General features: G+C 43.7%; 22 non-coding genes across 22 annotated transcripts; all 22 read right to left on the minus strand.

Annotated features, from left to right (window-relative positions):
• Positions 1-16: 16 nt before the first annotated feature.
• Positions 17-98, minus strand: TRNAS-UGA (transfer RNA serine (anticodon UGA)). Its single transcript has one exon. It is a non-coding gene; the product is annotated as a tRNA-Ser (tRNA).
• A 1,792-nt stretch (positions 99-1,890) lies between these two features.
• TRNAS-CGA (transfer RNA serine (anticodon CGA)) lies at positions 1,891-1,972 on the minus strand. The gene has a single exon. It is a non-coding gene; the product is annotated as a tRNA-Ser (tRNA).
• Positions 1,973-2,514: 542 nt separating this feature from the next.
• TRNAS-UGA (transfer RNA serine (anticodon UGA)) lies at positions 2,515-2,596 on the minus strand. The gene has a single exon. It is a non-coding gene; the product is annotated as a tRNA-Ser (tRNA).
• Positions 2,597-3,139: 543 nt separating this feature from the next.
• TRNAS-UGA (transfer RNA serine (anticodon UGA)) lies at positions 3,140-3,221 on the minus strand. The gene has a single exon. It is a non-coding gene; the product is annotated as a tRNA-Ser (tRNA).
• Positions 3,222-3,764: 543 nt separating this feature from the next.
• TRNAP-UGG (transfer RNA proline (anticodon UGG)) lies at positions 3,765-3,846 on the minus strand. The gene has a single exon. It is a non-coding gene; the product is annotated as a tRNA-Pro (tRNA).
• A 545-nt stretch (positions 3,847-4,391) lies between these two features.
• Positions 4,392-4,473, minus strand: TRNAS-UGA (transfer RNA serine (anticodon UGA)). Its single transcript has one exon. It is a non-coding gene; the product is annotated as a tRNA-Ser (tRNA).
• A 1,792-nt stretch (positions 4,474-6,265) lies between these two features.
• Positions 6,266-6,347, minus strand: TRNAS-CGA (transfer RNA serine (anticodon CGA)). The gene has a single exon. It is a non-coding gene; the product is annotated as a tRNA-Ser (tRNA).
• Positions 6,348-6,890: 543 nt separating this feature from the next.
• Positions 6,891-6,972, minus strand: TRNAS-UGA (transfer RNA serine (anticodon UGA)). Its single transcript has one exon. It is a non-coding gene; the product is annotated as a tRNA-Ser (tRNA).
• A 543-nt stretch (positions 6,973-7,515) lies between these two features.
• TRNAS-UGA (transfer RNA serine (anticodon UGA)) lies at positions 7,516-7,597 on the minus strand. Its single transcript has one exon. It is a non-coding gene; the product is annotated as a tRNA-Ser (tRNA).
• Positions 7,598-8,766: 1,169 nt separating this feature from the next.
• Positions 8,767-8,848, minus strand: TRNAS-UGA (transfer RNA serine (anticodon UGA)). The gene has a single exon. It is a non-coding gene; the product is annotated as a tRNA-Ser (tRNA).
• Positions 8,849-10,640: 1,792 nt separating this feature from the next.
• Positions 10,641-10,722, minus strand: TRNAS-CGA (transfer RNA serine (anticodon CGA)). The gene has a single exon. It is a non-coding gene; the product is annotated as a tRNA-Ser (tRNA).
• Positions 10,723-11,265: 543 nt separating this feature from the next.
• TRNAS-UGA (transfer RNA serine (anticodon UGA)) lies at positions 11,266-11,347 on the minus strand. The gene has a single exon. It is a non-coding gene; the product is annotated as a tRNA-Ser (tRNA).
• Positions 11,348-11,890: 543 nt separating this feature from the next.
• On the minus strand, positions 11,891-11,972 carry TRNAS-UGA (transfer RNA serine (anticodon UGA)). The gene has a single exon. It is a non-coding gene; the product is annotated as a tRNA-Ser (tRNA).
• Positions 11,973-13,140: 1,168 nt separating this feature from the next.
• Positions 13,141-13,222, minus strand: TRNAS-UGA (transfer RNA serine (anticodon UGA)). Its single transcript has one exon. It is a non-coding gene; the product is annotated as a tRNA-Ser (tRNA).
• Positions 13,223-15,013: 1,791 nt separating this feature from the next.
• Positions 15,014-15,095, minus strand: TRNAS-CGA (transfer RNA serine (anticodon CGA)). The gene has a single exon. It is a non-coding gene; the product is annotated as a tRNA-Ser (tRNA).
• Positions 15,096-15,639: 544 nt separating this feature from the next.
• Positions 15,640-15,721, minus strand: TRNAS-UGA (transfer RNA serine (anticodon UGA)). The gene has a single exon. It is a non-coding gene; the product is annotated as a tRNA-Ser (tRNA).
• Positions 15,722-16,888: 1,167 nt separating this feature from the next.
• TRNAS-CGA (transfer RNA serine (anticodon CGA)) lies at positions 16,889-16,970 on the minus strand. Its single transcript has one exon. It is a non-coding gene; the product is annotated as a tRNA-Ser (tRNA).
• A 543-nt stretch (positions 16,971-17,513) lies between these two features.
• On the minus strand, positions 17,514-17,595 carry TRNAS-CGA (transfer RNA serine (anticodon CGA)). The gene has a single exon. It is a non-coding gene; the product is annotated as a tRNA-Ser (tRNA).
• A 1,167-nt stretch (positions 17,596-18,762) lies between these two features.
• On the minus strand, positions 18,763-18,844 carry TRNAS-UGA (transfer RNA serine (anticodon UGA)). Its single transcript has one exon. It is a non-coding gene; the product is annotated as a tRNA-Ser (tRNA).
• Positions 18,845-20,013: 1,169 nt separating this feature from the next.
• TRNAS-UGA (transfer RNA serine (anticodon UGA)) lies at positions 20,014-20,095 on the minus strand. Its single transcript has one exon. It is a non-coding gene; the product is annotated as a tRNA-Ser (tRNA).
• A 542-nt stretch (positions 20,096-20,637) lies between these two features.
• Positions 20,638-20,719, minus strand: TRNAS-CGA (transfer RNA serine (anticodon CGA)). The gene has a single exon. It is a non-coding gene; the product is annotated as a tRNA-Ser (tRNA).
• A 1,171-nt stretch (positions 20,720-21,890) lies between these two features.
• On the minus strand, positions 21,891-21,972 carry TRNAS-UGA (transfer RNA serine (anticodon UGA)). The gene has a single exon. It is a non-coding gene; the product is annotated as a tRNA-Ser (tRNA).
• Positions 21,973-22,096: the final 124 nt, after the last annotated feature.

The raw sequence follows: 22,096 nt of genomic DNA on the forward strand, positions 1-22,096 counted from the left end.
ATGCAAAATCTCATGATGCTGCAAGCAGGATTCGAACCTACGCGGGGAAACCCCATTGGATTTCAAGTCCAACGCCTTAACCACTCGGCCATCGCAGCTGCGTGAGTATGATGTCACAGTTGTCGTATACGAGCCATGCACTACTCACGTCAGGCCGAGACATAAAAAATAAAGTAACAGAAGGATGGGACACGTACCAGCAGTGCCCTGTTGTCCTCACTTATTTGGCATGCTTTCATACAATTAATAAAAATAGCAATACGCATCACTCAAAGTGAGTGACAGGGCACCGATGAGCGGTAATCAATCACTGCACATTTCTATCCTCGTTTCCCTATATTACGGCGGTGGCAACGGGCCCTTAAGTGTACTCAGAAAGAGTCCAAAAGCTTAAACAAGACACGCTTCATAAAAAAAAGTACTCTTTTCATGACTTGTCTAGATCAGGCAGGACAGGTCCAGACTACGAACCCTTCCGAGCCACCTGCTCTCTAAAACACTTCCTGGGTGTGGAAATTGTCTCAATGTTTACATCTAGTTTGAGTTTTTGCCATTTAACTCTGTGACTTGATGAGGATTGCGTAACGAGAAGTGAACATTTCCTTAACTAAACCAAATGGTGTTCATGCAAAATCTCATGACGCTTCAAGCAGGATTCGAACCTACGCAGGGAAACTCCATTGGATTTCATGTCCAACACCTTAACCACTCGGCCATCGCAGCTGCGTGAGTATGATGTCACAGTTGTCGTATACGAGCCATGCACTACTCACGTCAGGCCGAGACATAAAAAATAAAGTAACAGAAGGACAGGACACATACCAGCAGTGCCCTGTTGTCCTCACTTATTTTGCATGCTTTGATACAATTAATAAAAATAGCAATACGCATCACTCAAAGTGAGTGACAGGGCACCGATGAGCGGTAATCAATCACTGCACATTTCTATCCTCGTTTCCCTATATTACGGCGGTGGCAACGGGCCCTTAAGTGTACTCAGAAAGAGTCCAAAAGCTTAAACAAGACACGCTTCATAAAAAAAGTACTCTTTTCATGACTTGTCTAGATCAGGCAGGACAGGTCCAGACTACGAACCCTTCCGAGCCACCTGCTCTCTAAAACACTTCCTGAGTGTGGAAATTGTCTCAATGTTTACATCTAGTATGAGTTTTTGCAGTTTAACTCTGTGACTTGATGAGGATTGCGTAATGAGAAGTGAACATTTACTTAACTAAACAAATTGTGTTCATGCAAAATCTCATGCCGCTGCAAGCAGGATTCAAACCTACGCGGAGAAACCCCATTGGATTTCAAGTCCAACGCCTTAACCACTCGGCCATCGCAGCTGAGTGAGTATGATGTCACTGTTGTCGTATACGAGCCATGCGCTACTCATGTCAGGTCGAGACCTAAAAAATAAAGTAACGGAAGGACGGGGCACATACCAGCAGTGCCCTGTTGTCCTCACTTATTTCGCATACTTTCATACAATTAATAAAAATAGCAATATGCATCACTCAAAATGAGTGACAGGGCACAGATGAGCGGTAATCAATCACTGCACATTTCTACCCTCGTTTCTATATATTACGGCGGTGGCAACGGGCCCTTAAGTGTACTCAGAAAGAGTCCAAAAGCCTAAACAAGACACGCTTCATAAAAAAAATTACTCATCTACGTAACTTGTCTAGATCAGGCAGGATAGGTCCAGACTACAAACCATTCCGAGCCACCTGCTCTCTAAAACACTTCCTAGGTGTGGAAATTGTTTTAATGTTTACATCTAGTTTGAGTTTTTGCCATTTAACTCTGTGACTTGATGAGGATTGCGTAACGAGAAGTGAACATTTCCTTAACTAAACCAAATGGTGTTCATGCAAAATCACACTACGCTGCAAGCAGGATTCGAACCTGCGCAGGGAAACCCCATTGGATTTCGAGTCCAACGCCTTAACCACTCGGCCATCGCAGCTGCATGAGTATGATGTCACAGTTGTCGTATACTAGCCATGCACTACTCACGTCAGGCCGAGACATAAAAAATAAAGTAACAGAAGGACGGGGCACGTACCAGCAGTGCCCTGTTATCCTCACTTATTTTGCATGCTTTCATACAATTAATAAAAATAGCAATACGCATCACTCAAAGTGAGTGACAGGGCACCGATGAGCGGTAATCAATCACTGCACATTTCTATCCTCGTTTCCCTATATTACGGCGGTGGCAACGGGCCCTTAAGTGTACTCAGAAAGAGTCCAAAAGCTTAAACAAGACACGCTTCATAAAAAAAGTACTCTTTTCATGACTTGTCTAGATCAGGTAGGACAGGTCCAGACTACGAACCCTTCCGAGCCACCTGCTCTCTAAAACACTTCCTGGGTGTGGAAATTGTCTCAATGTTTACATCTAGTTTGAGTTTTTGCAGTTTAAATCTGTGACTTGATGAGGATTGCGTAATGAGAAGTGAACATTAACTTAACTTAACCAAATAGTGTTCATGCAAAATCTCATGCAGCTGCAAGCAGGTTTCGAACCTACGTGGGTAAAACCCATTGGATTTCAAGTCCAACGCCTTAACCACTCGGCCATCGCAGCTGCGTGAGTATGATGTCACTGTTGTCGTATACGAGCCCTGCGCTACTCATGTCAGGTTGAGACCTAAAAAATAAAGTAACGGAAGGACGGGGCACATACCAGCAGTGCCCTGTTGTCCTCACTTATTTCGCATACTTTCATACAATTAATAAAAATAGCAATACGCATCACTCAAAGTGAGTGACAGGGCACCGATGAGCGGTAATCAATCACTGCACATTTCTATCCTCGTTTCCCTATATTACGGCGGTGGCAACGGGCCCTTAAGTGTACTCAGAAAGAGTCCAAAAGCTTAAAGAAGACACGCTTCATAAAAAAAAGTACTCTTTTCATGACTTGTCTAGATCAGGCAGGACAGGTCCAGACTACAAACCCTTCCGAGCCACCAGCTCTCTAAAACACTTCCTAGGTGTGGAAATTGTTTCAATGTTTACATCTAGTTTGAGTTTTTGCCGTTTAACTCTGTGACTTGATGAGGATTGCGTAACAAGAAGTAAACATTTACTTAACTAATCCAAATGGTGTTCATGCAAAATCTCATGACGCTGCAAGCAGGATTTGAACCTACGTGGGGAAACCCCATTGGATTTCAAGTCCAATGCCTTAACCACTCGGCCATCGCAGCTGCGTGAGTATGATGTCACAGTTGTCGTATACGAGCCATGCACTACTCACGTCAGGCCGAGACATAAAAAATAAAGTAACAGAAGGACGGGGCACGTACCAGCAGTGCCCTGTTGTCCTCACTTATTTTGCATGCTTTCATACAATTAATAAAAATAGCAATACGCATCACTCAAAGTGAGTGACAGGGCACTGATGAGCGGTAATCAATCACTGCACATTTCTATCCTCGTTTCCCTATATTACGGCGGTGGCAACGGGCCCTTAAGTGTACTCAGAAAGAGTCCAAAAGCTTAAACAAGACACGCTTCATAAAAAAAAGTACTCTTTTCATGACTTGTCTAGATCAGGTAGGACAGGTCCAGACTACGAACCCTTCCGAGGCACCTGCTCTCTAAAACACTTCCTGGGTGTGGAAATTGTCTCAATGTTTACATCTAGTTTGAGTTTTTGCAGTTTAACTCTGTGACTTGATGAGGATTGCGTAATGAGAAGTGAACATTTACTTAACTTAACCAAATGGTGTTCATGCAAAATCTCATGCCGCTGCAAGCAGGATTCAAACCTACGTGGGGAAACCCCATTGGAAACCAAGTCCAACGCCTTAACCACTCGGCCATCGCAGCTGCGTGAGTATAATGTCACTGTTGTTGTATACGAGCCATGCGCTACTCATGTCAGGTCGAGACCTAAAAAATAAAGTAACGGAAGGACGGGGCACATACCAGCAGTGCCCTGTTGTCCTCACTTATTTCGCATACTTTCATACAATTAATAAAAATAGCAATATGCATCACTCAAAATGAGTGACAGGGCACAGATGAGCGGTAATCAATCACTGCACATTTCTTCCCTCGTTTCCATATATTACGGCGGTGGCAACGGGCCCTTAAGTGTACTCAGAAAGAGTCCAAAAGCCTTAACAAGACACGCTTCATAAAAAAAAAATTACTCATTTCGTAACTTGTCTAGATCAGGCAGGATAGGTCCAGACTACAAACCCTTCCGAGCCACCTGCTCTCTAAAACACTTCCTAGGTGTGGAATTTGTTTCAATGTTTACATCTAGTTTGAGTTTTTGCCGTTTAACTCTGTGACTTGATGAGGATTGCGTAACAAGAAGTAAACATTTACTTAACTAAACCAAATGGTGTTCATGCAAAATCTCATGACGCTGCAAGCAGGATTCGAACCTACGCGGGGAAACCCCATTGGATTTCAAGTCCAACGCCTTAACCACTCGGCCATCGCAGCTGCGTGAGTATGATGTCACAGTTGTCGTATACGAGCCATGCACTACTCACGTCAGGCCGAGACATAAAAAATAAAGTAACAGAAGGACGGGACACGTACCAGCAGTGCCCTGTTGTCCTCACTTATTTGGCATGCTTTCATACAATTAATAAAAATAGCAATACGCATCACTCAAAGTGAGTGACAGGGCACCGATGAGCGGTAATCAATCACTGCACATTTCTATCCTCGTTTCCCTATATTACGGCGGTGGCAACGGGCCCTTAAGTGTACTCAGAAAGAGTCCAAAAGCTTAAACAAGACACGCTTCATAAAAAAAAGTACTCTTTTCATGACTTGTCTAGATCAGGCAGGACAGGTCCAGACTACGAACCCTTCCGAGCCACCTGCTCTCTAAAACACTTCCTGGGTGTGGAAATTGTCTCAATGTTTACATCTAGTTTGAGTTTTTGCCATTTAACTCTGTGACTTGATGAGGATTGCGTAACGAGAAGTGAACATTTCCTTAACTAAACCAAATGGTGTTCATGCAAAATCTCATGACGCTTCAAGCAGGATTCGAACCTACGCAGGGAAACTCCATTGGATTTCATGTCCAACACCTTAACCACTCGGCCATCGCAGCTGCGTGAGTATGATGTCACAGTTGTCGTATACGAGCCATGCACTACTCACGTCAGGCCGAGACATAAAAAATAAAGTAACAGAAGGACGGGACACATACCAGCAGTGCCCTGTTGTCCTCACTTATTTTGCATGCTTTGATACAATTAATAAAAATAGCAATACGCATCACTCAAAGTGAGTGACAGGGCACCGATGAGCGGTAATCAATCACTGCACATTTCTATCCTCGTTTCCCTATATTACGGCGGTGGCAACGGGCCCTTAAGTGTACTCAGAAAGAGTCCAAAAGCTTAAACAAGACACGCTTCATAAAAAAAGTACTCTTTTCATGACTTGTCTAGATCAGGCAGGACAGGTCCAGACTACGAACCCTTCCGAGCCACCTGCTCTCTAAAACACTTCCTGAGTGTGGAAATTGTCTCAATGTTTACATCTAGTATGAGTTTTTGCAGTTTAACTCTGTGACTTGATGAGGATTGCGTAATGAGAAGTGAACATTTACTTAACTAAACAAATTGTGTTCATGCAAAATCTCATGCCGCTGCAAGCAGGATTCAAACCTACGCGGAGAAACCCCATTGGATTTCAAGTCCAACGCCTTAACCACTCGGCCATCGCAGCTGAGTGAGTATGATGTCACTGTTGTCGTATACGAGCCATGCGCTACTCATGTCAGGTCGAGACCTAAAAAATAAAGTAACGGAAGGACGGGGCACATACCAGCAGTGCCCTGTTGTCCTCACTTATTTCGCATACTTTCATACAATTAATAAAAATAGCAATATGCATCACTCAAAATGAGTGACAGGGCACAGATGAGCGGTAATCAATCACTGCACATTTCTACCCTCGTTTCTATATATTACGGCGGTGGCAACGGGCCCTTAAGTGTACTCAGAAAGAGTCCAAAAGCCTAAACAAGACACGCTTCATAAAAAAAATTACTCATCTACGTAACTTGTCTAGATCAGGCAGGATAGGTCCAGACTACAAACCATTCCGAGCCACCTGCTCTCTAAAACACTTCCTAGGTGTGGAAATTGTTTTAATGTTTACATCTAGTTTGAGTTTTTGCCATTTAACTCTGTGACTTGATGAGGATTGCGTAACGAGAAGTGAACATTTCCTTAACTAAACCAAATGGTGTTCATGCAAAATCACACTACGCTGCAAGCAGGATTCGAACCTGCGCAGGGAAACCCCATTGGATTTCGAGTCCAACGCCTTAACCACTCGGCCATCGCAGCTGCATGAGTATGATGTCACAGTTGTCGTATACTAGCCATGCACTACTCACGTCAGGCCGAGACATAAAAAATAAAGTAACAGAAGGACGGGGCACGTACCAGCAGTGCCCTGTTATCCTCACTTATTTTGCATGCTTTCATACAATTAATAAAAATAGCAATACGCATCACTCAAAGTGAGTGACAGGGCACCGATGAGCGGTAATCAATCACTGCACATTTCTATCCTCGTTTCCCTATATTACGGCGGTGGCAACGGGCCCTTAAGTGTACTCAGAAAGAGTCCAAAAGCTTAAACAAGACACGCTTCATAAAAAAAAGTACTCTTTTCATGACTTGTCTAGATCAGGTAGGACAGGTCCAGACTACGAACCCTTCCGAGCCACCTGCTCTCTAAAACACTTCCTGGGTGTGGAAATTGTCTCAATGTTTACATCTAGTTTGAGTTTTTGCAGTTTAAATCTGTGACTTGATGAGGATTGCGTAATGAGAAGTGAACATTAACTTAACTTAACCAAATAGTGTTCATGCAAAATCTCATGCAGCTGCAAGCAGGTTTCGAACCTACGAGGGTAAAACCCATTGGATTTCAAGTCCAACGCCTTAACCACTCGGCCATCGCAGCTGCGTGAGTATGATGTCACTGTTGTCGTATACGAGCCCTGCGCTACTCATGTCAGGTTGAGACCTAAAAAATAAAGTAACGGAAGGACGGGGCACATACCAGCAGTGCCCTGTTGTCCTCACTTATTTCGCATACTTTCATACAATTAATAAAAATAGCAATACGCATCACTCAAAGTGAGTGACAGGGCACCGATGAGCGGTAATCAATCACTGCACATTTCTATCCTCGTTTCCCTATATTACGGCGGTGGCAACGGGCCCTTAAGTGTACTCAGAAAGAGTCCAAAAGCTTAAAGAAGACACGCTTCATAAAAAAAAGTACTCTTTTCATGACTTGTCTAGATCAGGCAGGACAGGTCCAGACTACAAACCCTTCCGAGCCACCAGCTCTCTAAAACACTTCCTAGGTGTGGAAATTGTTTCAATGTTTACATCTAGTTTGAGTTTTTGCCGTTTAACTCTGTGACTTGATGAGGATTGCGTAACAAGAAGTAAACATTTACTTAACTAATCCAAATGGTGTTCATGCAAAATCTCATGACGCTGCAAGCAGGATTTGAACCTACGTGGGGAAACCCCATTGGATTTCAAGTCCAATGCCTTAACCACTCGGCCATCGCAGCTGCGTGAGTATGATGTCACAGTTGTCGTATACGAGCCATGCACTACTCACGTCAGGCCGAGACATAAAAAATAAAGTAACAGAAGGACGGGGCACGTACCAGCAGTGCCCTGTTGTCCTCACTTATTTTGCATGCTTTCATACAATTAATAAAAATAGCAATACGCATCACTCAAAGTGAGTGACAGGGCACTGATGAGCGGTAATCAATCACTGCACATTTCTATCCTCGTTTCCCTATATTACGGCGGTGGCAACGGGCCCTTAAGTGTACTCAGAAAGAGTCCAAAAGCTTAAACAAGACACGCTTCATAAAAAAAAGTACTCTTTTCATGACTTGTCTAGATCAGGTAGGACAGGTCCAGACTACGAACCCTTCCGAGGCACCTGCTCTCTAAAACACTTCCTGGGTGTGGAAATTGTCTCAATGTTTACATCTAGTTTGAGTTTTTGCAGTTTAACTCTGTGACTTGATGAGGATTGCGTAATGAGAAGTGAACATTTACTTAACTTAACCAAATGGTGTTCATGCAAAATCTCATGCCGCTGCAAGCAGGATTCAAACCTACGTGGGGAAACCCCATTGGAAATCAAGTCCAACGCCTTAACCACTCGGCCATCGCAGCTGCGTGAGTATAATGTCACTGTTGTCGTATACGAGCCATGCGCTACTCATGTCAGGTCGAGACCTAAAAAATAAAGTAACGGAAGGACGGGGCACATACCAGCAGTGCCCTGTTGTCCTCACTTATTTCGCATACTTTCATACAATTAATAAAAATAGCAATATGCATCACTCAAAATGAGTGACAGGGCACAGATGAGCGGTAATCAATCACTGCACATTTCTTCCCTCGTTTCCATATATTACGGCGGTGGCAACGGGCCCTTAAGTGTACTCAGAAAGAGTCCAAAAGCCTTAACAAGACACGCTTCATAAAAAAAAATTACTCATTTCGTAACTTGTCTAGATCAGGCAGGATAGGTCCAGACTACAAACCCTTCCGAGCCACCTGCTCTCTAAAACACTTCCTAGGTGTGGAATTTGTTTCAATGTTTACATCTAGTTTGAGTTTTTGCCGTTTAACTCTGTGACTTGATGAGGATTGCGTAACAAGAAGTAAACATTTACTTAACTAAACCAAATGGTGTTCATGCAAAATCTCATGATGCTGCAAGCAGGATTCGAACCTACGCGGGGAAACCCCATTGGATTTCAAGTCCAACGCCTTAACCACTCGGCCATCGCAGCTGCGTGAGTATGATGTCACAGTTGTCGTATACGAGCCATGCACTACTCACGTCAGGCCGAGACATAAAAAATAAAGTAACAGAAGGACGGGACACGTACCAGCAGTGCCCTGTTGTCCTCACTTATTTGGCATGCTTTCATACAATTAATAAAAATAGCAATACGCATCACTCAAAGTGAGTGACAGGGCACCGATGAGCGGTAATCAATCACTGCACATTTCTATCCTCGTTTCCCTATATTACGGCGGTGGCAACGGGCCCTTAAGTGTACTCAGAAAGAGTCCAAAAGCTTAAACAAGACACGCTTCATAAAAAAAAGTACTCTTTTCATGACTTGTCTAGATCAGGCAGGACAGGTCCAGACTACGAACCCTTCCGAGCCACCTGCTCTCTAAAACACTTCCTGGGTGTGGAAATTGTCTCAATGTTTACATCTAGTTTGAGTTTTTGCCATTTAACTCTGTGACTTGATGAGGATTGCGTAACGAGAAGTGAACATTTCCTTAACTAAACCAAATGGTGTTCATGCAAAATCTCATGACGCTTCAAGCAGGATTCGAACCTACGCAGGGAAACTCCATTGGATTTCATGTCCAACACCTTAACCACTCGGCCATCGCAGCTGCGTGAGTATGATGTCACAGTTGTCGTATACGAGCCATGCACTACTCACGTCAGGCCGAGACATAAAAAATAAAGTAACAGAAGGACGGGACACATACCAGCAGTGCCCTGTTGTCCTCACTTATTTTGCATGCTTTGATACAATTAATAAAAATAGCAATACGCATCACTCAAAGTGAGTGACAGGGCACCGATGAGCGGTAATCAATCACTGCACATTTCTATCCTCGTTTCCCTATATTACGGCGGTGGCAACGGGCCCTTAAGTGTACTCAGAAAGAGTTCAAAAGCTTAAACAAGACACGCTTCATAAAAAAAGTACTCTTTTCATGACTTGTCTAGATCAGGCAGGACAGGTCCAGACTACGAACCCTTCCGAGCCACCTGCTCTCTAAAACACTTCCTGAGTGTGGAAATTGTCTCAATGTTTACATCTAGTATGAGTTTTTGCAGTTTAACTCTGTGACTTGATGAGGATTGCGTAATGAGAAGTGAACATTTACTTAACTAAACAAATTGTGTTCATGCAAAATCTCATGCCGCTGCAAGCAGGATTCAAACCTACGCGGAGAAACCCCATTGGATTTCAAGTCCAACGCCTTAACCACTCGGCCATCGCAGCTGAGTGAGTATGATGTCACTGTTGTCGTATACGAGCCATGCGCTACTCATGTCAGGTCGAGACCTAAAAAATAAAGTAACGGAAGGACGGGGCACATACCAGCAGTGCCCTGTTGTCCTCACTTATTTCGCATGCTTTCATACAATTAATAAAAATAGCAATATGCATCACTCAAAATGAGTGACAGGGCACAGATGAGCGGTAATCAATCACTGCACATTTCTACCCTCGTTTCTATATATTACGGCGGTGGCAACGGGCCCTTAAGTGTACTCAGAAAGAGTCCAAAAGCCTAAACAAGACACGCTTCATAAAAAAAATTACTCATCTACGTAACTTGTCTAGATCAGGCAGGATAGGTCCAGACTACAAACCATTCCGAGCCACCTGCTCTCTAAAACACTTCCTAGGTGTGGAAATTGTTTTAATGTTTACATCTAGTTTGAGTTTTTGCCATTTAACTCTGTGACTTGATGAGGATTGCGTAACGAGAAGTGAACATTTCCTTAACTAAACCAAATGGTGTTCATGCAAAATCACACTACGCTGCAAGCAGGATTCGAACCTGCGCAGGGAAACCCCATTGGATTTCGAGTCCAACACCTTAACCACTCGGCCATCGCAGCTGCATGAGTATGATGTCACAGTTGTCGTATACTAGCCATGCACTACTCACGTCAGGCCGAGACATAAAAAATAAAGTAACAGAAGGACGGGGCACGTACCAGCAGTGCCCTGTTGTCCTCACTTATTTTGCATGCTTTCATACAATTAATAAAAATAGCAATACGCATCACTCAAAGTGAGTGACAGGGCACCGATGAGCGGTAATCAATCACTGCACATTTCTATCCTCGTTTCCCTATATTACGGCGGTGGCAACGGGCCCTTAAGTGTACTCAGAAAGAGTCCAAAAGCTTAAACAAGACACGCTTCATAAAAAAAAGTACTCTTTTCATGACTTGTCTAGATCAGGTAGGACAGGTCCAGACTACGAACCCTTCCGAGCCACCTGCTCTCTAAAACACTTCCTGGGTGTGGAAATTGTCTCAATGTTTACATCTAGTTTGAGTTTTTGCAGTTTAAATCTGTGACTTGATGAGGATTGCGTAATGAGAAGTGAACATTAACTTAACTTAACCAAATAGTGTTCATGCAAAATCTCATGCAGCTGCAAGCAGGTTTCGAACCTACGTGGGTAAAACCCATTGGATTTCAAGTCCAACGCCTTAACCACTCGGCCATCGCAGCTGCGTGAGTATGATGTCACTGTTGTCGTATACGAGCCCTGCGCTACTCATGTCAGGTTGAGACCTAAAAAATAAAGTAACGGAAGGACGGGGCACATACCAGCAGTGCCCTGTTGTCCTCACTTATTTCGCATACTTTCATACAATTAATAAAAATAGCAATACGCATCACTCAAAGTGAGTGACAGGGCACCGATGAGCGGTAATCAATCACTGCACATTTCTATCCTCGTTTCCCTATATTACGGCGGTGGCAACGGGCCCTTAAGTGTACTCAGAAAGAGTCCAAAAGCTTAAAGAAGACACGCTTCATAAAAAAAAGTACTCTTTTCATGACTTGTCTAGATCAGGCAGGACAGGTCCAGACTACAAACCCTTCCGAGCCACCAGCTCTCTAAAACACTTCCTAGGTGTGGAAATTGTTTCAATGTTTACATCTAGTTTGAGTTTTTGCCGTTTAACTCTGTGACTTGATGAGGATTGCGTAACAAGAAGTAAACATTTACTTAACTAATCCAAATGGTGTTCATGCAAAATCTCATGACGCTGCAAGCAGGATTCGAACCTACGTGGGCAAACCCCATTGGATTTCAAGTCCAATGCCTTAACCACTCGGCCATCGCAGCTGCGTGAGTATGATGTCACAGTTGTCGTATACGAGCCATGCACTACTCACGTCAGGCCGAGACATAAAAAATAAAGTAACAGAAGGACGGGGCACGTACCAGCAGTGCCCTGTTGTCCTCACTTATTTTGCATGCTTTCATACAATTAATAAAAATAGCAATACGCATCACTCAAAGTGAGTGACAGGGCACTGATGAGCGGTAATCAATCACTGCACATTTCTATCCTCGTTTCCCTATATTACGGCGGTGGCAACGGGCCCTTAAGTGTACTCAGAAAGAGTCCAAAAGCTTAAACAAGACACGCTTCATAAAAAAAAGTACTCTTTTCATGACTTGTCTAGATCAGGTAGGACAGGTCCAGACTACGAACCCTTCCGAGGCACCTGCTCTCTAAAACACTTCCTGGGTGTGGAAATTGTCTCAATGTTTACATCTAGTTTGAGTTTTTGCGGTTTAACTCTGTGACTTGATGAGGATTGCGTAATGAGAAGTGAACATTTACTTAACTCAACCAAATGGTGTTCATGCAAAATCTCATGCCGCTGCAAGCAAGATTCAAACCTACGTGGGGAAACCCCATTGGAAATCAAGTCCAACGCCTTAACCACTCGGCCATCGCAGCTGCGTGAGTATAATGTCACTGTTGTCGTATACGAGCCATGCGCTACTCATGTCAGGTCGAGACCTAAAAAATAAAGTAACGGAAGGACGGGGCACATACCAGCAGTGCCCTGTTGTCCTCACTTATTTCGCATACTTTCATACAATTAATAAAAATAGCAATATGCATCACTCAAAATGAGTGACAGGGCACAGATGAGCGGTAATCAATCCCTGCACATTTCTTCCCTCGTTTCCATATATTACGGCGGTGGCAACGGGCCCTTAAGTGTACTCAGAAAGAGTCCAAAAGCCTTAACAAGACACGCTTCATAAAAAAAATTACTCATTTCGTAACTTGTCTAGATCAGGCAGGATAGGTCCAGACTACAAACCCTTCCGAGCCACCTGCTCTCTAAAACACTTCCTAGGTGTGGAAATTGTTTCAATGTTTACATCTAGTTTGAGTTTTTGCCGTTTAACTCTGTGACTTGATGAGGATTGCGTAACAAGAAGTAAACATTTACTTAACTAAACCAAATGGTGTTCATGCAAAATCTCATGACGCTGCAAGCAGGATTCGAACCTACGCGGGGAAACCCCATTGGATTTCAAGTCCAACGCCTTAACCACTCGGCCATCGCAGCTGCGTGAGTATGATGTCACAGTTGTCGTATACGAGCCATGCACTACTCACGTCAGGCCGAGACATAAAAAATAAAGTAACAGAAGGACGGGACACGTACCAGCAGTGCCCTGTTGTCCTCACTTATTTGGCATGCTTTCATACAATTAATAAAAATAGCAATACGCATCACTCAAAGTGAGTGACAGGGCACCGATGAGCGGTAATCAATCACTGCACATTTCTATCCTCGTTTCCCTATATTACGGCGGTGGCAACGGGCCCTTAAGTGTACTCAGAAAGAGTCCAAAAGCTTAAACAAGACACGCTTCATAAAAAAAAAGTACTCTTTTCATGACTTGTCTAGATCAGGCAGGACAGGTCCAGACTACCAACCCTTCCGAGCCACCTGCTCTCTAAAACACTTCCTGGGTGTGGAAATTGTCTCAATGTTTACATCTAGTTTGAGTTTTTGCCATTTAACTCTGTGACTTGATGAGGATTGCGTAACGAGAAGTGAACATTTCCTTAACTAAACCAAATGGTGTTCATGCAAAATCTCATGACGCTTCAAGCAGGATTCGAACCTACGCGGGGAAACTCCATTGGATTTCAAGTCCAACGCTTAACCACTCGGCCATCGCAGCTGCGTGAGTATGATGTCACAGTTGTCGTATACGAGCCATGCACTACTCACGTCAGGCCGAGACATAAAAAATAAAGTAACAGAAGGACGGGACACGTACCAGCAGTGCCCTGTTGTCCTCACTTATTTTGCATGCTTTGATACAATTAATAAAAATAGCAATACGCATCACTCAAAGTGAGTAACAGGGCACCGATGAGCGGTAATCAATCACTGCACATTTCTATCCTCGTTTCCCTATATTACGGCGGTGGCAACGGGCCCTTAAGTGTACTCAGAAAGAGTCCAAAAGCTTAAACAAGACACGCTTCATAAAAAAAGTACTCGTTTCATGACTTGTCTAGATCAGGCAGGACAGGTCCAGACTACGAACCCTTCCGAGCCACCTGCTCTCTAAAACACTTCCTGAGTGTGGAAATTGTCTCAATGTTTACATCTAGTATGAGTTTTTGCAGTTTAACTCTGTGACTTGATGAGGATTGCGTAATGAGAAGTGAACATTTACTTAACTAAACAAATTGTGTTCATGCAAAATCTCATGCCGCTGCAAGCAGAATTCAAACCTACGCGGAGAAACCCCATTGGATTTCAAGTCCAACGCCTTAACCACTCGGCCATCGCAGCTGAGTGAGTATGATGTCACTGTTGTCGTATACGAGCCATGCGCTACTCATGTCATGTCGAGACCTAAAAAATAAAGTAACGGAAGGACGGGGCACATACCAGCAGTGCCCTGTTGTCCTCACTTATTTCGCATACTTTCATACAATTAATAAAAATAGCAATATGCATCACTCAAAATGAGTGACAGGGCACAGATGAGCGGTAATCAATCACTGCACATTTCTACCCTCGTTTCTATATATTACGGCGGTGGCAACGGGCCCTTAAGTGTACTCAGAAAGAGTCCAAAAGCCTAAACAAGACACGCTTCATAAAAAAAATTACTCATTTCGTAACTTGTCTAGATCAGGCAGGATAGGTCCAGACTACAAACCATTCCGAGCCACCTGCTCTCTAAAACACTTCCTAGGTGTGGAAATTGTTTTAATGTTTACATCTAGTTTGAGTTTTTGCCATTTAACTCTGTGACTTGATGAGGATTGCGTAACGAGAAGTGAACATTTCCTTAACTAAACCAAATGGTGTTCATGCAAAATCATACTACGCTGCAAGCAGGATTCGAACCTGAGCAGGTAAACCCCATTGGATTTCGAGTCCAACGCCTTAACCACTCGGCCATCGCAGCTGCATGAGTATGATGTCACTGTTGTCGTATACGAGCCATACTCTGCTCATGTCAGGCCAAGACCAAAAAATAAAGTAACAGAAGGACGGGGCACGTACCAGCAGTGCCCTGTTGTCCTCACTTATTTTGCATGCTTTCATACAATTAATAAAAATAGCAACATGCATCACTCAAAGTGAGTGAAAGGGCACAGATGAGTGGTAATCAATCATTGCGCATGTCTACCCTCTTTTCCCTATATTACAGCGGTGGTAACGGGCCCTTAAGTGTACTAAGAAAGAGTCCAAAAGCCTAAACAAGACACGCTTCATAAAAAAATAATTACTCTTTTCATGACTTGTCTAGATCATGCAGGACAGGTCCAGACTACGAACTCTTCCGAGGCACCTGCTCTCTAAAACACTTCCTGGGTGTGGAAATTGTCTCAATGTTTACATCTAGTTTGAGTTTTTGCCGTTTAACTCTGTGACTTGATGAGGATTGCGTAACAAGAAGTAAACATTTACTTAACTAAACCAAATGGTGTTCATGCAAAATCTCATGACGCTGCAAGCAGGATTCGAACCTACCCGGGGAAACCCCATTGGATTTCAAGTCCAACGCCTTAACCACTCGGCCATCGCAGCTGCTTGAGTATGATGTCACAGTTGTCGTATACGAGCCATGCACTACTCACGTCAGGCCGAGACATAAAAAATAAAGTAACAGAAGGACGGGGCACGTACCAGCAGTGCCCTGTTGTCCTCACTTATTTTGCATGCTTTCAGACAATTAATAAAAATAGCAATACGCATCACTCAAAGTGAGTGACAGGGCACCGATGAGCGGTAATCAATCACTGCACATTTCTATCCTCGTTTCCCTATATTACGTCGGTGGCAACGGGCCCTTAAGTGTACTCAGAAAGAGTCCAAAAGCTTAAACAAGACACGCTTCATAAAAAAAGTACTCTTTTCATGACTTGTCTAGATCAGGCAGGACAGGTCCAGACTACGAACCCTTCCGAGCCACCTGCTCTCTAAAACACTTCCTGAGTGTGGAAATTGTCTCAATGTTTACATCTAGTTTGAGTTTTTGCAGTTTAACTCTGTGACTTGATGAGGATTGCGTAATGAGAAGTGAACATTTACTTAACTAAACCAAATGGTGTTCATGCAAAATCTCATGCCGCTGCAAGCAGGATTCAAACCTACGCAGGGAAACCCCATTGGATTTCAAGTCCAACACCTTAACCACTCGGCCATCGCAGCTGCGTGTGTATGATGTCACTGTTGTCGTATACGAGCCATGCGCTACTCATGTCAGGTCGAGACCTAAAAAATAAAGTAACGGAAGGACGGGGCACATACCAGCAGTGCCCTGTTGTCCTCACTTATTTCGCATACTTTCATACCATTAATAAAAATAGCAATATGCATCACTCAAAATGAGTGACAGGGCACAGATGAGCGGTAATCAACCACTGCACATTTCTACCCTCGTTTCCATATATTACGGCGGTGGCAACGGGCCCTTAAGTGTACTCAGAAAGAGTCCAAAAGCCTAAACAAGACACGCTTCATAAAAAAAATTACTCATTCCGTAACTTGTCTAGATCAGGCAGGATAAGTCCAGACTACAAACCCTTCCGAGCCACCTGCTCTCTAAAACACTTCCTAGGTGTGGAAATTGTTTCAATGTTTACATCTAGTTTGAGTTTTTGCCATTTAACTCTGTGACTTGATGAGGATTGCGTAACGAGAAGTGAACATTTCCTTAACTAAACCAAATGGTGTTCATGCAAAATCACACTACGCTGCAAGCAGGATTCGAACCTGCGCAGGGAAACCCCATTGGATTTCGAGTCCAACGCCTTAACCACTCGGCCATCGCAGCTGCATGAGTATGATGTTACTGTTGTCGTATATGAGCCATGCTCTGCTCATGTCAGGCGGAGACCAAAAAAATAAAGTAACGGAAGGACGGGGCACGTACCAGCAGTGCCCTGTTGTCCTCACTTATTTTGCATGCTTTCATACAATTAATAAAAATAGCAACATGCATCACTCAAAGTGAGTGAAAGGGCACAGATGAGTGGTAATCAATCACTGCATGTTTCTACCCACTTTTCCCTATATTACGGCGGTGGTAACAGGCCCTCAAGTGTACTAAGAAAGAGTCCAAAAGCCTAAACAAGACATGCATCATAAAAAAAAAGGACTCTTTTCATGACTTGTCTAGATCAGGCAGGACAGGTCCAGACTACAAACCCTTCTGAGCCACCAGCTCTCTAAAACACTTCCTGGGTGTGGAAATTGTCTCAATGTTTACATCTAGTTTGAGTTTTTTCCATTTAACTCTGTAACTTGATGAGGATTGCGAACAAGAAGTGAACATTTCCTTAACTAAACCAAATGGTGTTCATGCAAAATCACACTACGCTGCAAGCAGGATTCGAACCTGCGCAGGGAAACCCCATTGGATTTCGAGTCCAACGCCTTAACCACTCGGCCATCGCAGCTGCATGAGTATGATGTCACAGTTGTCGTATACTAGCCATGCACTACTCACGTCAGGCCGAGACATAAAAAATAAAGTAACAGAAGGACGGGGCACGTACCAGCAGTGCCCTGTTGTCCTCACTTATTTTGCATGCTTTCATACAATTAATAAAAATAGCAATACGCATCACTCAAAGTGAGTGACAGGGCACCGATGAGCGGTAATCAATCACTGCACATTTCTATCCTCGTTTCCCTATATTACGGCGGTGGCAACGGGCCCTTAAGTGTACTCAGAAAGAGTCCAAAAGCTTAAACAAGACACGCTTCATAAAAAAAAGTACTCTTTTCATGACTTGTCTAGATCAGGTAGGACAGGTCCAGACTACGAACCCTTCCGAGCCACCTGCTCTCTAAAACACTTCCTGGGTGTGGAAATTGTCTCAATGTTTACATCTAGTTTGAGTTTTTGCAGTTTAAATCTGTGACTTGAGGAGGATTGCGTAATGAGAAGTGACCATTAACTTAACTTAACCAAATAGTGTTCATGCAAAATCTCATGCCGCTGCAAGCAGGTTTCGAACCTACGTGTGGAAACCCCATTGGATTTCAAGTCCAACGCCTTAACCACTCGGCCATCGCAGCTGCATGAGTATGATGTCACTGTTGTCGTATACGAGCCCTGCGCTACTCATGTCAGGTCGAGACCTAAAAAATAAAGTAACGGAAGGACGGGGCACATACCAGCAGTGCCCTGTTGTCCTCACTTATTTCGCATACTTTCATACAATTAATAAAAATAGCAATACGCATCACTCAAAGTGAGTGACAGGGCACCGATGAGTGGTAATCAATCACTGCACATTTCTATCCTCGTTTCCCTATATTACGGCGGTGGCAACAGGCCCTTAAGTGTACTCAGAAAGAGTCCAAAAGCTTAAAGAAGACACGCTTCATAAAAAAAGCACTCTTTTCATGACTTGTCTAGATCAGGCAGGACAGGTCCAGACTACAAACCCTTCCGAGGCACCAGCTCTCTAAAACACTTCCTAGGTGTGGAAATTGTTTCAATGTTTACATCTAGTTTGAGTTTTTGCCGTTTAACTCTGTGACTTGATGAGGATTGCGTAACAAGAAGTAAACATTTACTTAACTAAACCAAATGGTGTTCATGCAAAATCTCATGACGCTGCAAGCAGGATTCGAACCTACGCGGGGAAACCCCATTGGATTTCAAGTCCAACGCCTTAACCACTCGGCCATCGCAGCTGCGTCCGTATGATGTCACAGTTGTCGTATACGAGCCATGCACTACTCACGTCAGGCCGAGACATAAAAAATAAAGTAACAGAAGGACGGGGCACGTACCAGCAGTGCCCTGTTGTCCTCACTTATTTTGCATGCTTTCATACAATTAATAAAAATAGCAATATGCATCACTCAAAGTGAGTGACAGGGCACCGATGAGCGGTAATCAATCACTGCACATTTCTATCCTCGTTTCCCTATATCACAGCGGTGGCAACGGGCCCTTAAGTGTACTCAGAAAGAGTCCAAAAGCTTAAACAAGACACGCTTCATAAAAAAAAGTACTCTTTTCATGACTTGTCTAGATCAGGTAGGACAGGTCCAGACTACGAACCCTTCCGAGGCACCTGCTCTCTAAAACACTTCCTGGGTGTGGAAATTGTCTCAATGTTTACATCTAGTTTGAGTTTTTGCAGTTTAACTCTGTGACTTGATGAGGATTGCGTACTGAGAAGTGAACATTTACTTAACTTAACCAAATGGTGTTCATGCAAAATCTCATGCCGCTGCAAGCAGGATTCGAACCTACGTGGGGAAACCCGATTGGATTTCATGTCCAACGCCTTAACCACTCGGCCATCCCAGCTGCGTGAGTATAATGTCACTGTTGTCGTATACGAGCCATGCGCTACTCATGTCAGGTCGAGACCTAAAAAATAAAGTAACGGAAGGACGGGGCACATACCAGCAGTGCCCTGTTGTCCTCACTTATTTCGCATACTTTCATACAATTAATAAAAATAGCAATATGCATCACTCAAAATGAGTGACAGGGCACAGATGAGCGGTAATCAATCACTGCACATTTCTACCCTCGTTTCCCTATATCACAGCGGTGGCAACGGGCCCTTAAGTGTACTCAGAAAGAGTCCAAAAGCCTAAACAAGACACGCTTCATAAAAAAAAATTACTCATTTCGTAACTTGTCTAGATCAGGCAGGATAGGTCCAGACTACAAACCCTTCCGAGCCACCTGCTCTCTAAAACACTTCCTAGGTGTGGAAATTGTTTCAATGTTTACATCTAGTTTGAGTTTTTGCCGTTTAACTCTGTGACTTGATGAGGATTGCGTAACAAGAAGTAAACATTTACTCAACTAAACCAAATGGTGTTCATGCAAAATCTCATGACGCTGCAAGCAGGATTCGAACCTACGCGGGGAAACCCCATTGGATTTCAAGTCCAACGCCTTACCCACTCGGCCATCGCAGCTGCGTGAGTATGATGTCACAGTTGTCGTATACGAGCCATGCACTACTCACGTCAGGCCGAGACATAAAAAATAAAGTAACAGAAGGACGGGACACGTACCAGCAGTGCCCTGTTGTCCTCACTTATTTGGCATGCTTTCATACAATTAATAAAAATAGCAATACGCATCACTCAAAGTGAGTGACAGGGCACCGATGAGCGGTAATCAATCACTGCACATTTCTATCCTCGTTTCCCTATATTACGGCGGTGGCAACGGGCCCTTAAGTGTACTCAGAAAGAGTCCAAAAGCTTAAACAAGACACGCTTCATAAAAAAAGTACTCTTTTCATGACTTGTCTAGATCAGGCAGGACAGGTCCAGACTACGAACCCTTCCGAGCCACCTGCTCTCTAAAACACTTCCTAGGTGTGGAAATTGTTTTAATGTTTACATCTAGTTTGAGTTTTTGCCATTTAACTCTGTGACTTGATGAGGATTGCGTAACGAGAAGTGAACATTTCCTTAACTAAACCAAATGGTGTTCATGCAAAATCATACTACGCTGCAAGCAGGATTCGAACCTGCGCAGGGAAACCCCATTGGATTTCGAGTCCAACGCCTTAACCACTCGGCCATCGCAGCTGCATGAGTATGATGTCACTGTTGTCGTATACGAGCCATACTCTGCTCATGTCAGGCCGAGACCAAAAAATAAAGTAACAGAAGGACGGGGCACGTACCAGCAGTGCCCTGTTGTCCTCACTTATTTTGCATGCTTTCATACAATTAATAAAAATAGCAACATGCATCACTCAAAGTGAGTGAAAGGGCACAGATGAGTGGTAATCAATCATTGCGCATTTCTACCCTCTTTTCCCTATATTACGGCGGTGGTAACGGGCCCTTAAGTGTACTAAGAAAGAGTCCAAAAGCCTAAACAAGACACGCTTCATAAAAAAATAATTACTCTTTTCATGACTTGTCTAGATCATGCAGGACAGGTCCAGACTACGAACCCTTCCGAGGCACCTGCGCTCTAAAACACTTCCTGGGTGTGGAAATTGTCTCAATGTTTACATCTAGTTTGAATTTTTGCCGTTTAACTCTGTGACTTGATGAGGATTGCGTAACAAGAAGTAAACATTTACTTAACTAAACCAAATGGTGTTCATGCAAAATCTCATGACGCTGCAAGCAGGATTCGAACCTACGCAGGGAAACCCCATTGGATTTCAAGTCCAACGCCTTAACCACTCGGCCGTCGCAGCTGCATGAGTATGATGTCACAGTTGTCGTATACGAGCCATGCACTACTCACGTCAGGCCGAGACATAAAAAATAAAGTAACAGAAGGACGGGGCACGTACCAGCAGTGCCCTGTTGTCCTCACTTATTTTGCATGCTTTGATACAATTAATAAAAATAGCAATACGCATCACTCAAAGTGAGTGACAGGGCACCGATGAGCGGTAATCAATCACTGCACATTTCTATCCTCGTTTCCCTATATTACGGCGGTGCCAACGGGCCCTTAAGTGTACTCAGAAAGAGTCCAAAAGCTTAAACAAGACACGCTTCATAAAAAAATAATTACTCTTTTCATGACTTGTCTAGATCATGCAGGACAGGTCCAGACTACGAACCCTTCCGAGGCACCTGCGCTCTAAAACACTTACTGGGTGTGGAAATTGTCTCAATGTTTACATCTAGTTTGAATTTTTGCCGTTTAACTCTGTGACTTGATGAGGATTGCGTAACAAGAAGTAAACATTTACTTAACTAAACCAAATGGTGTTCATGCAAAATCTCATGACGCTGCAAGCAGGATTCGAACCTACGCGGGGAAACCCCATTGGATTTCAAGTCCAACGCCTTAACCACTCGGCCGTCGCAGCTGCATGAGTATGATGGCACAGTTGTCGTATACGAGCCATGCACTACTCACGTCAGGCCGAGACATAAAAAATAAAGTAACAGAAGGACGGGGCACGTACCAGCAGTGCCCTGTTGTCCTCACTT

This window comes from Lissotriton vulgaris, chromosome 11 (assembly GCF_964263255.1).
Source record: "Lissotriton vulgaris chromosome 11, aLisVul1.2, whole genome shotgun sequence".
Lineage (NCBI taxonomy): Eukaryota > Metazoa > Chordata > Amphibia > Caudata > Salamandridae > Lissotriton > Lissotriton vulgaris.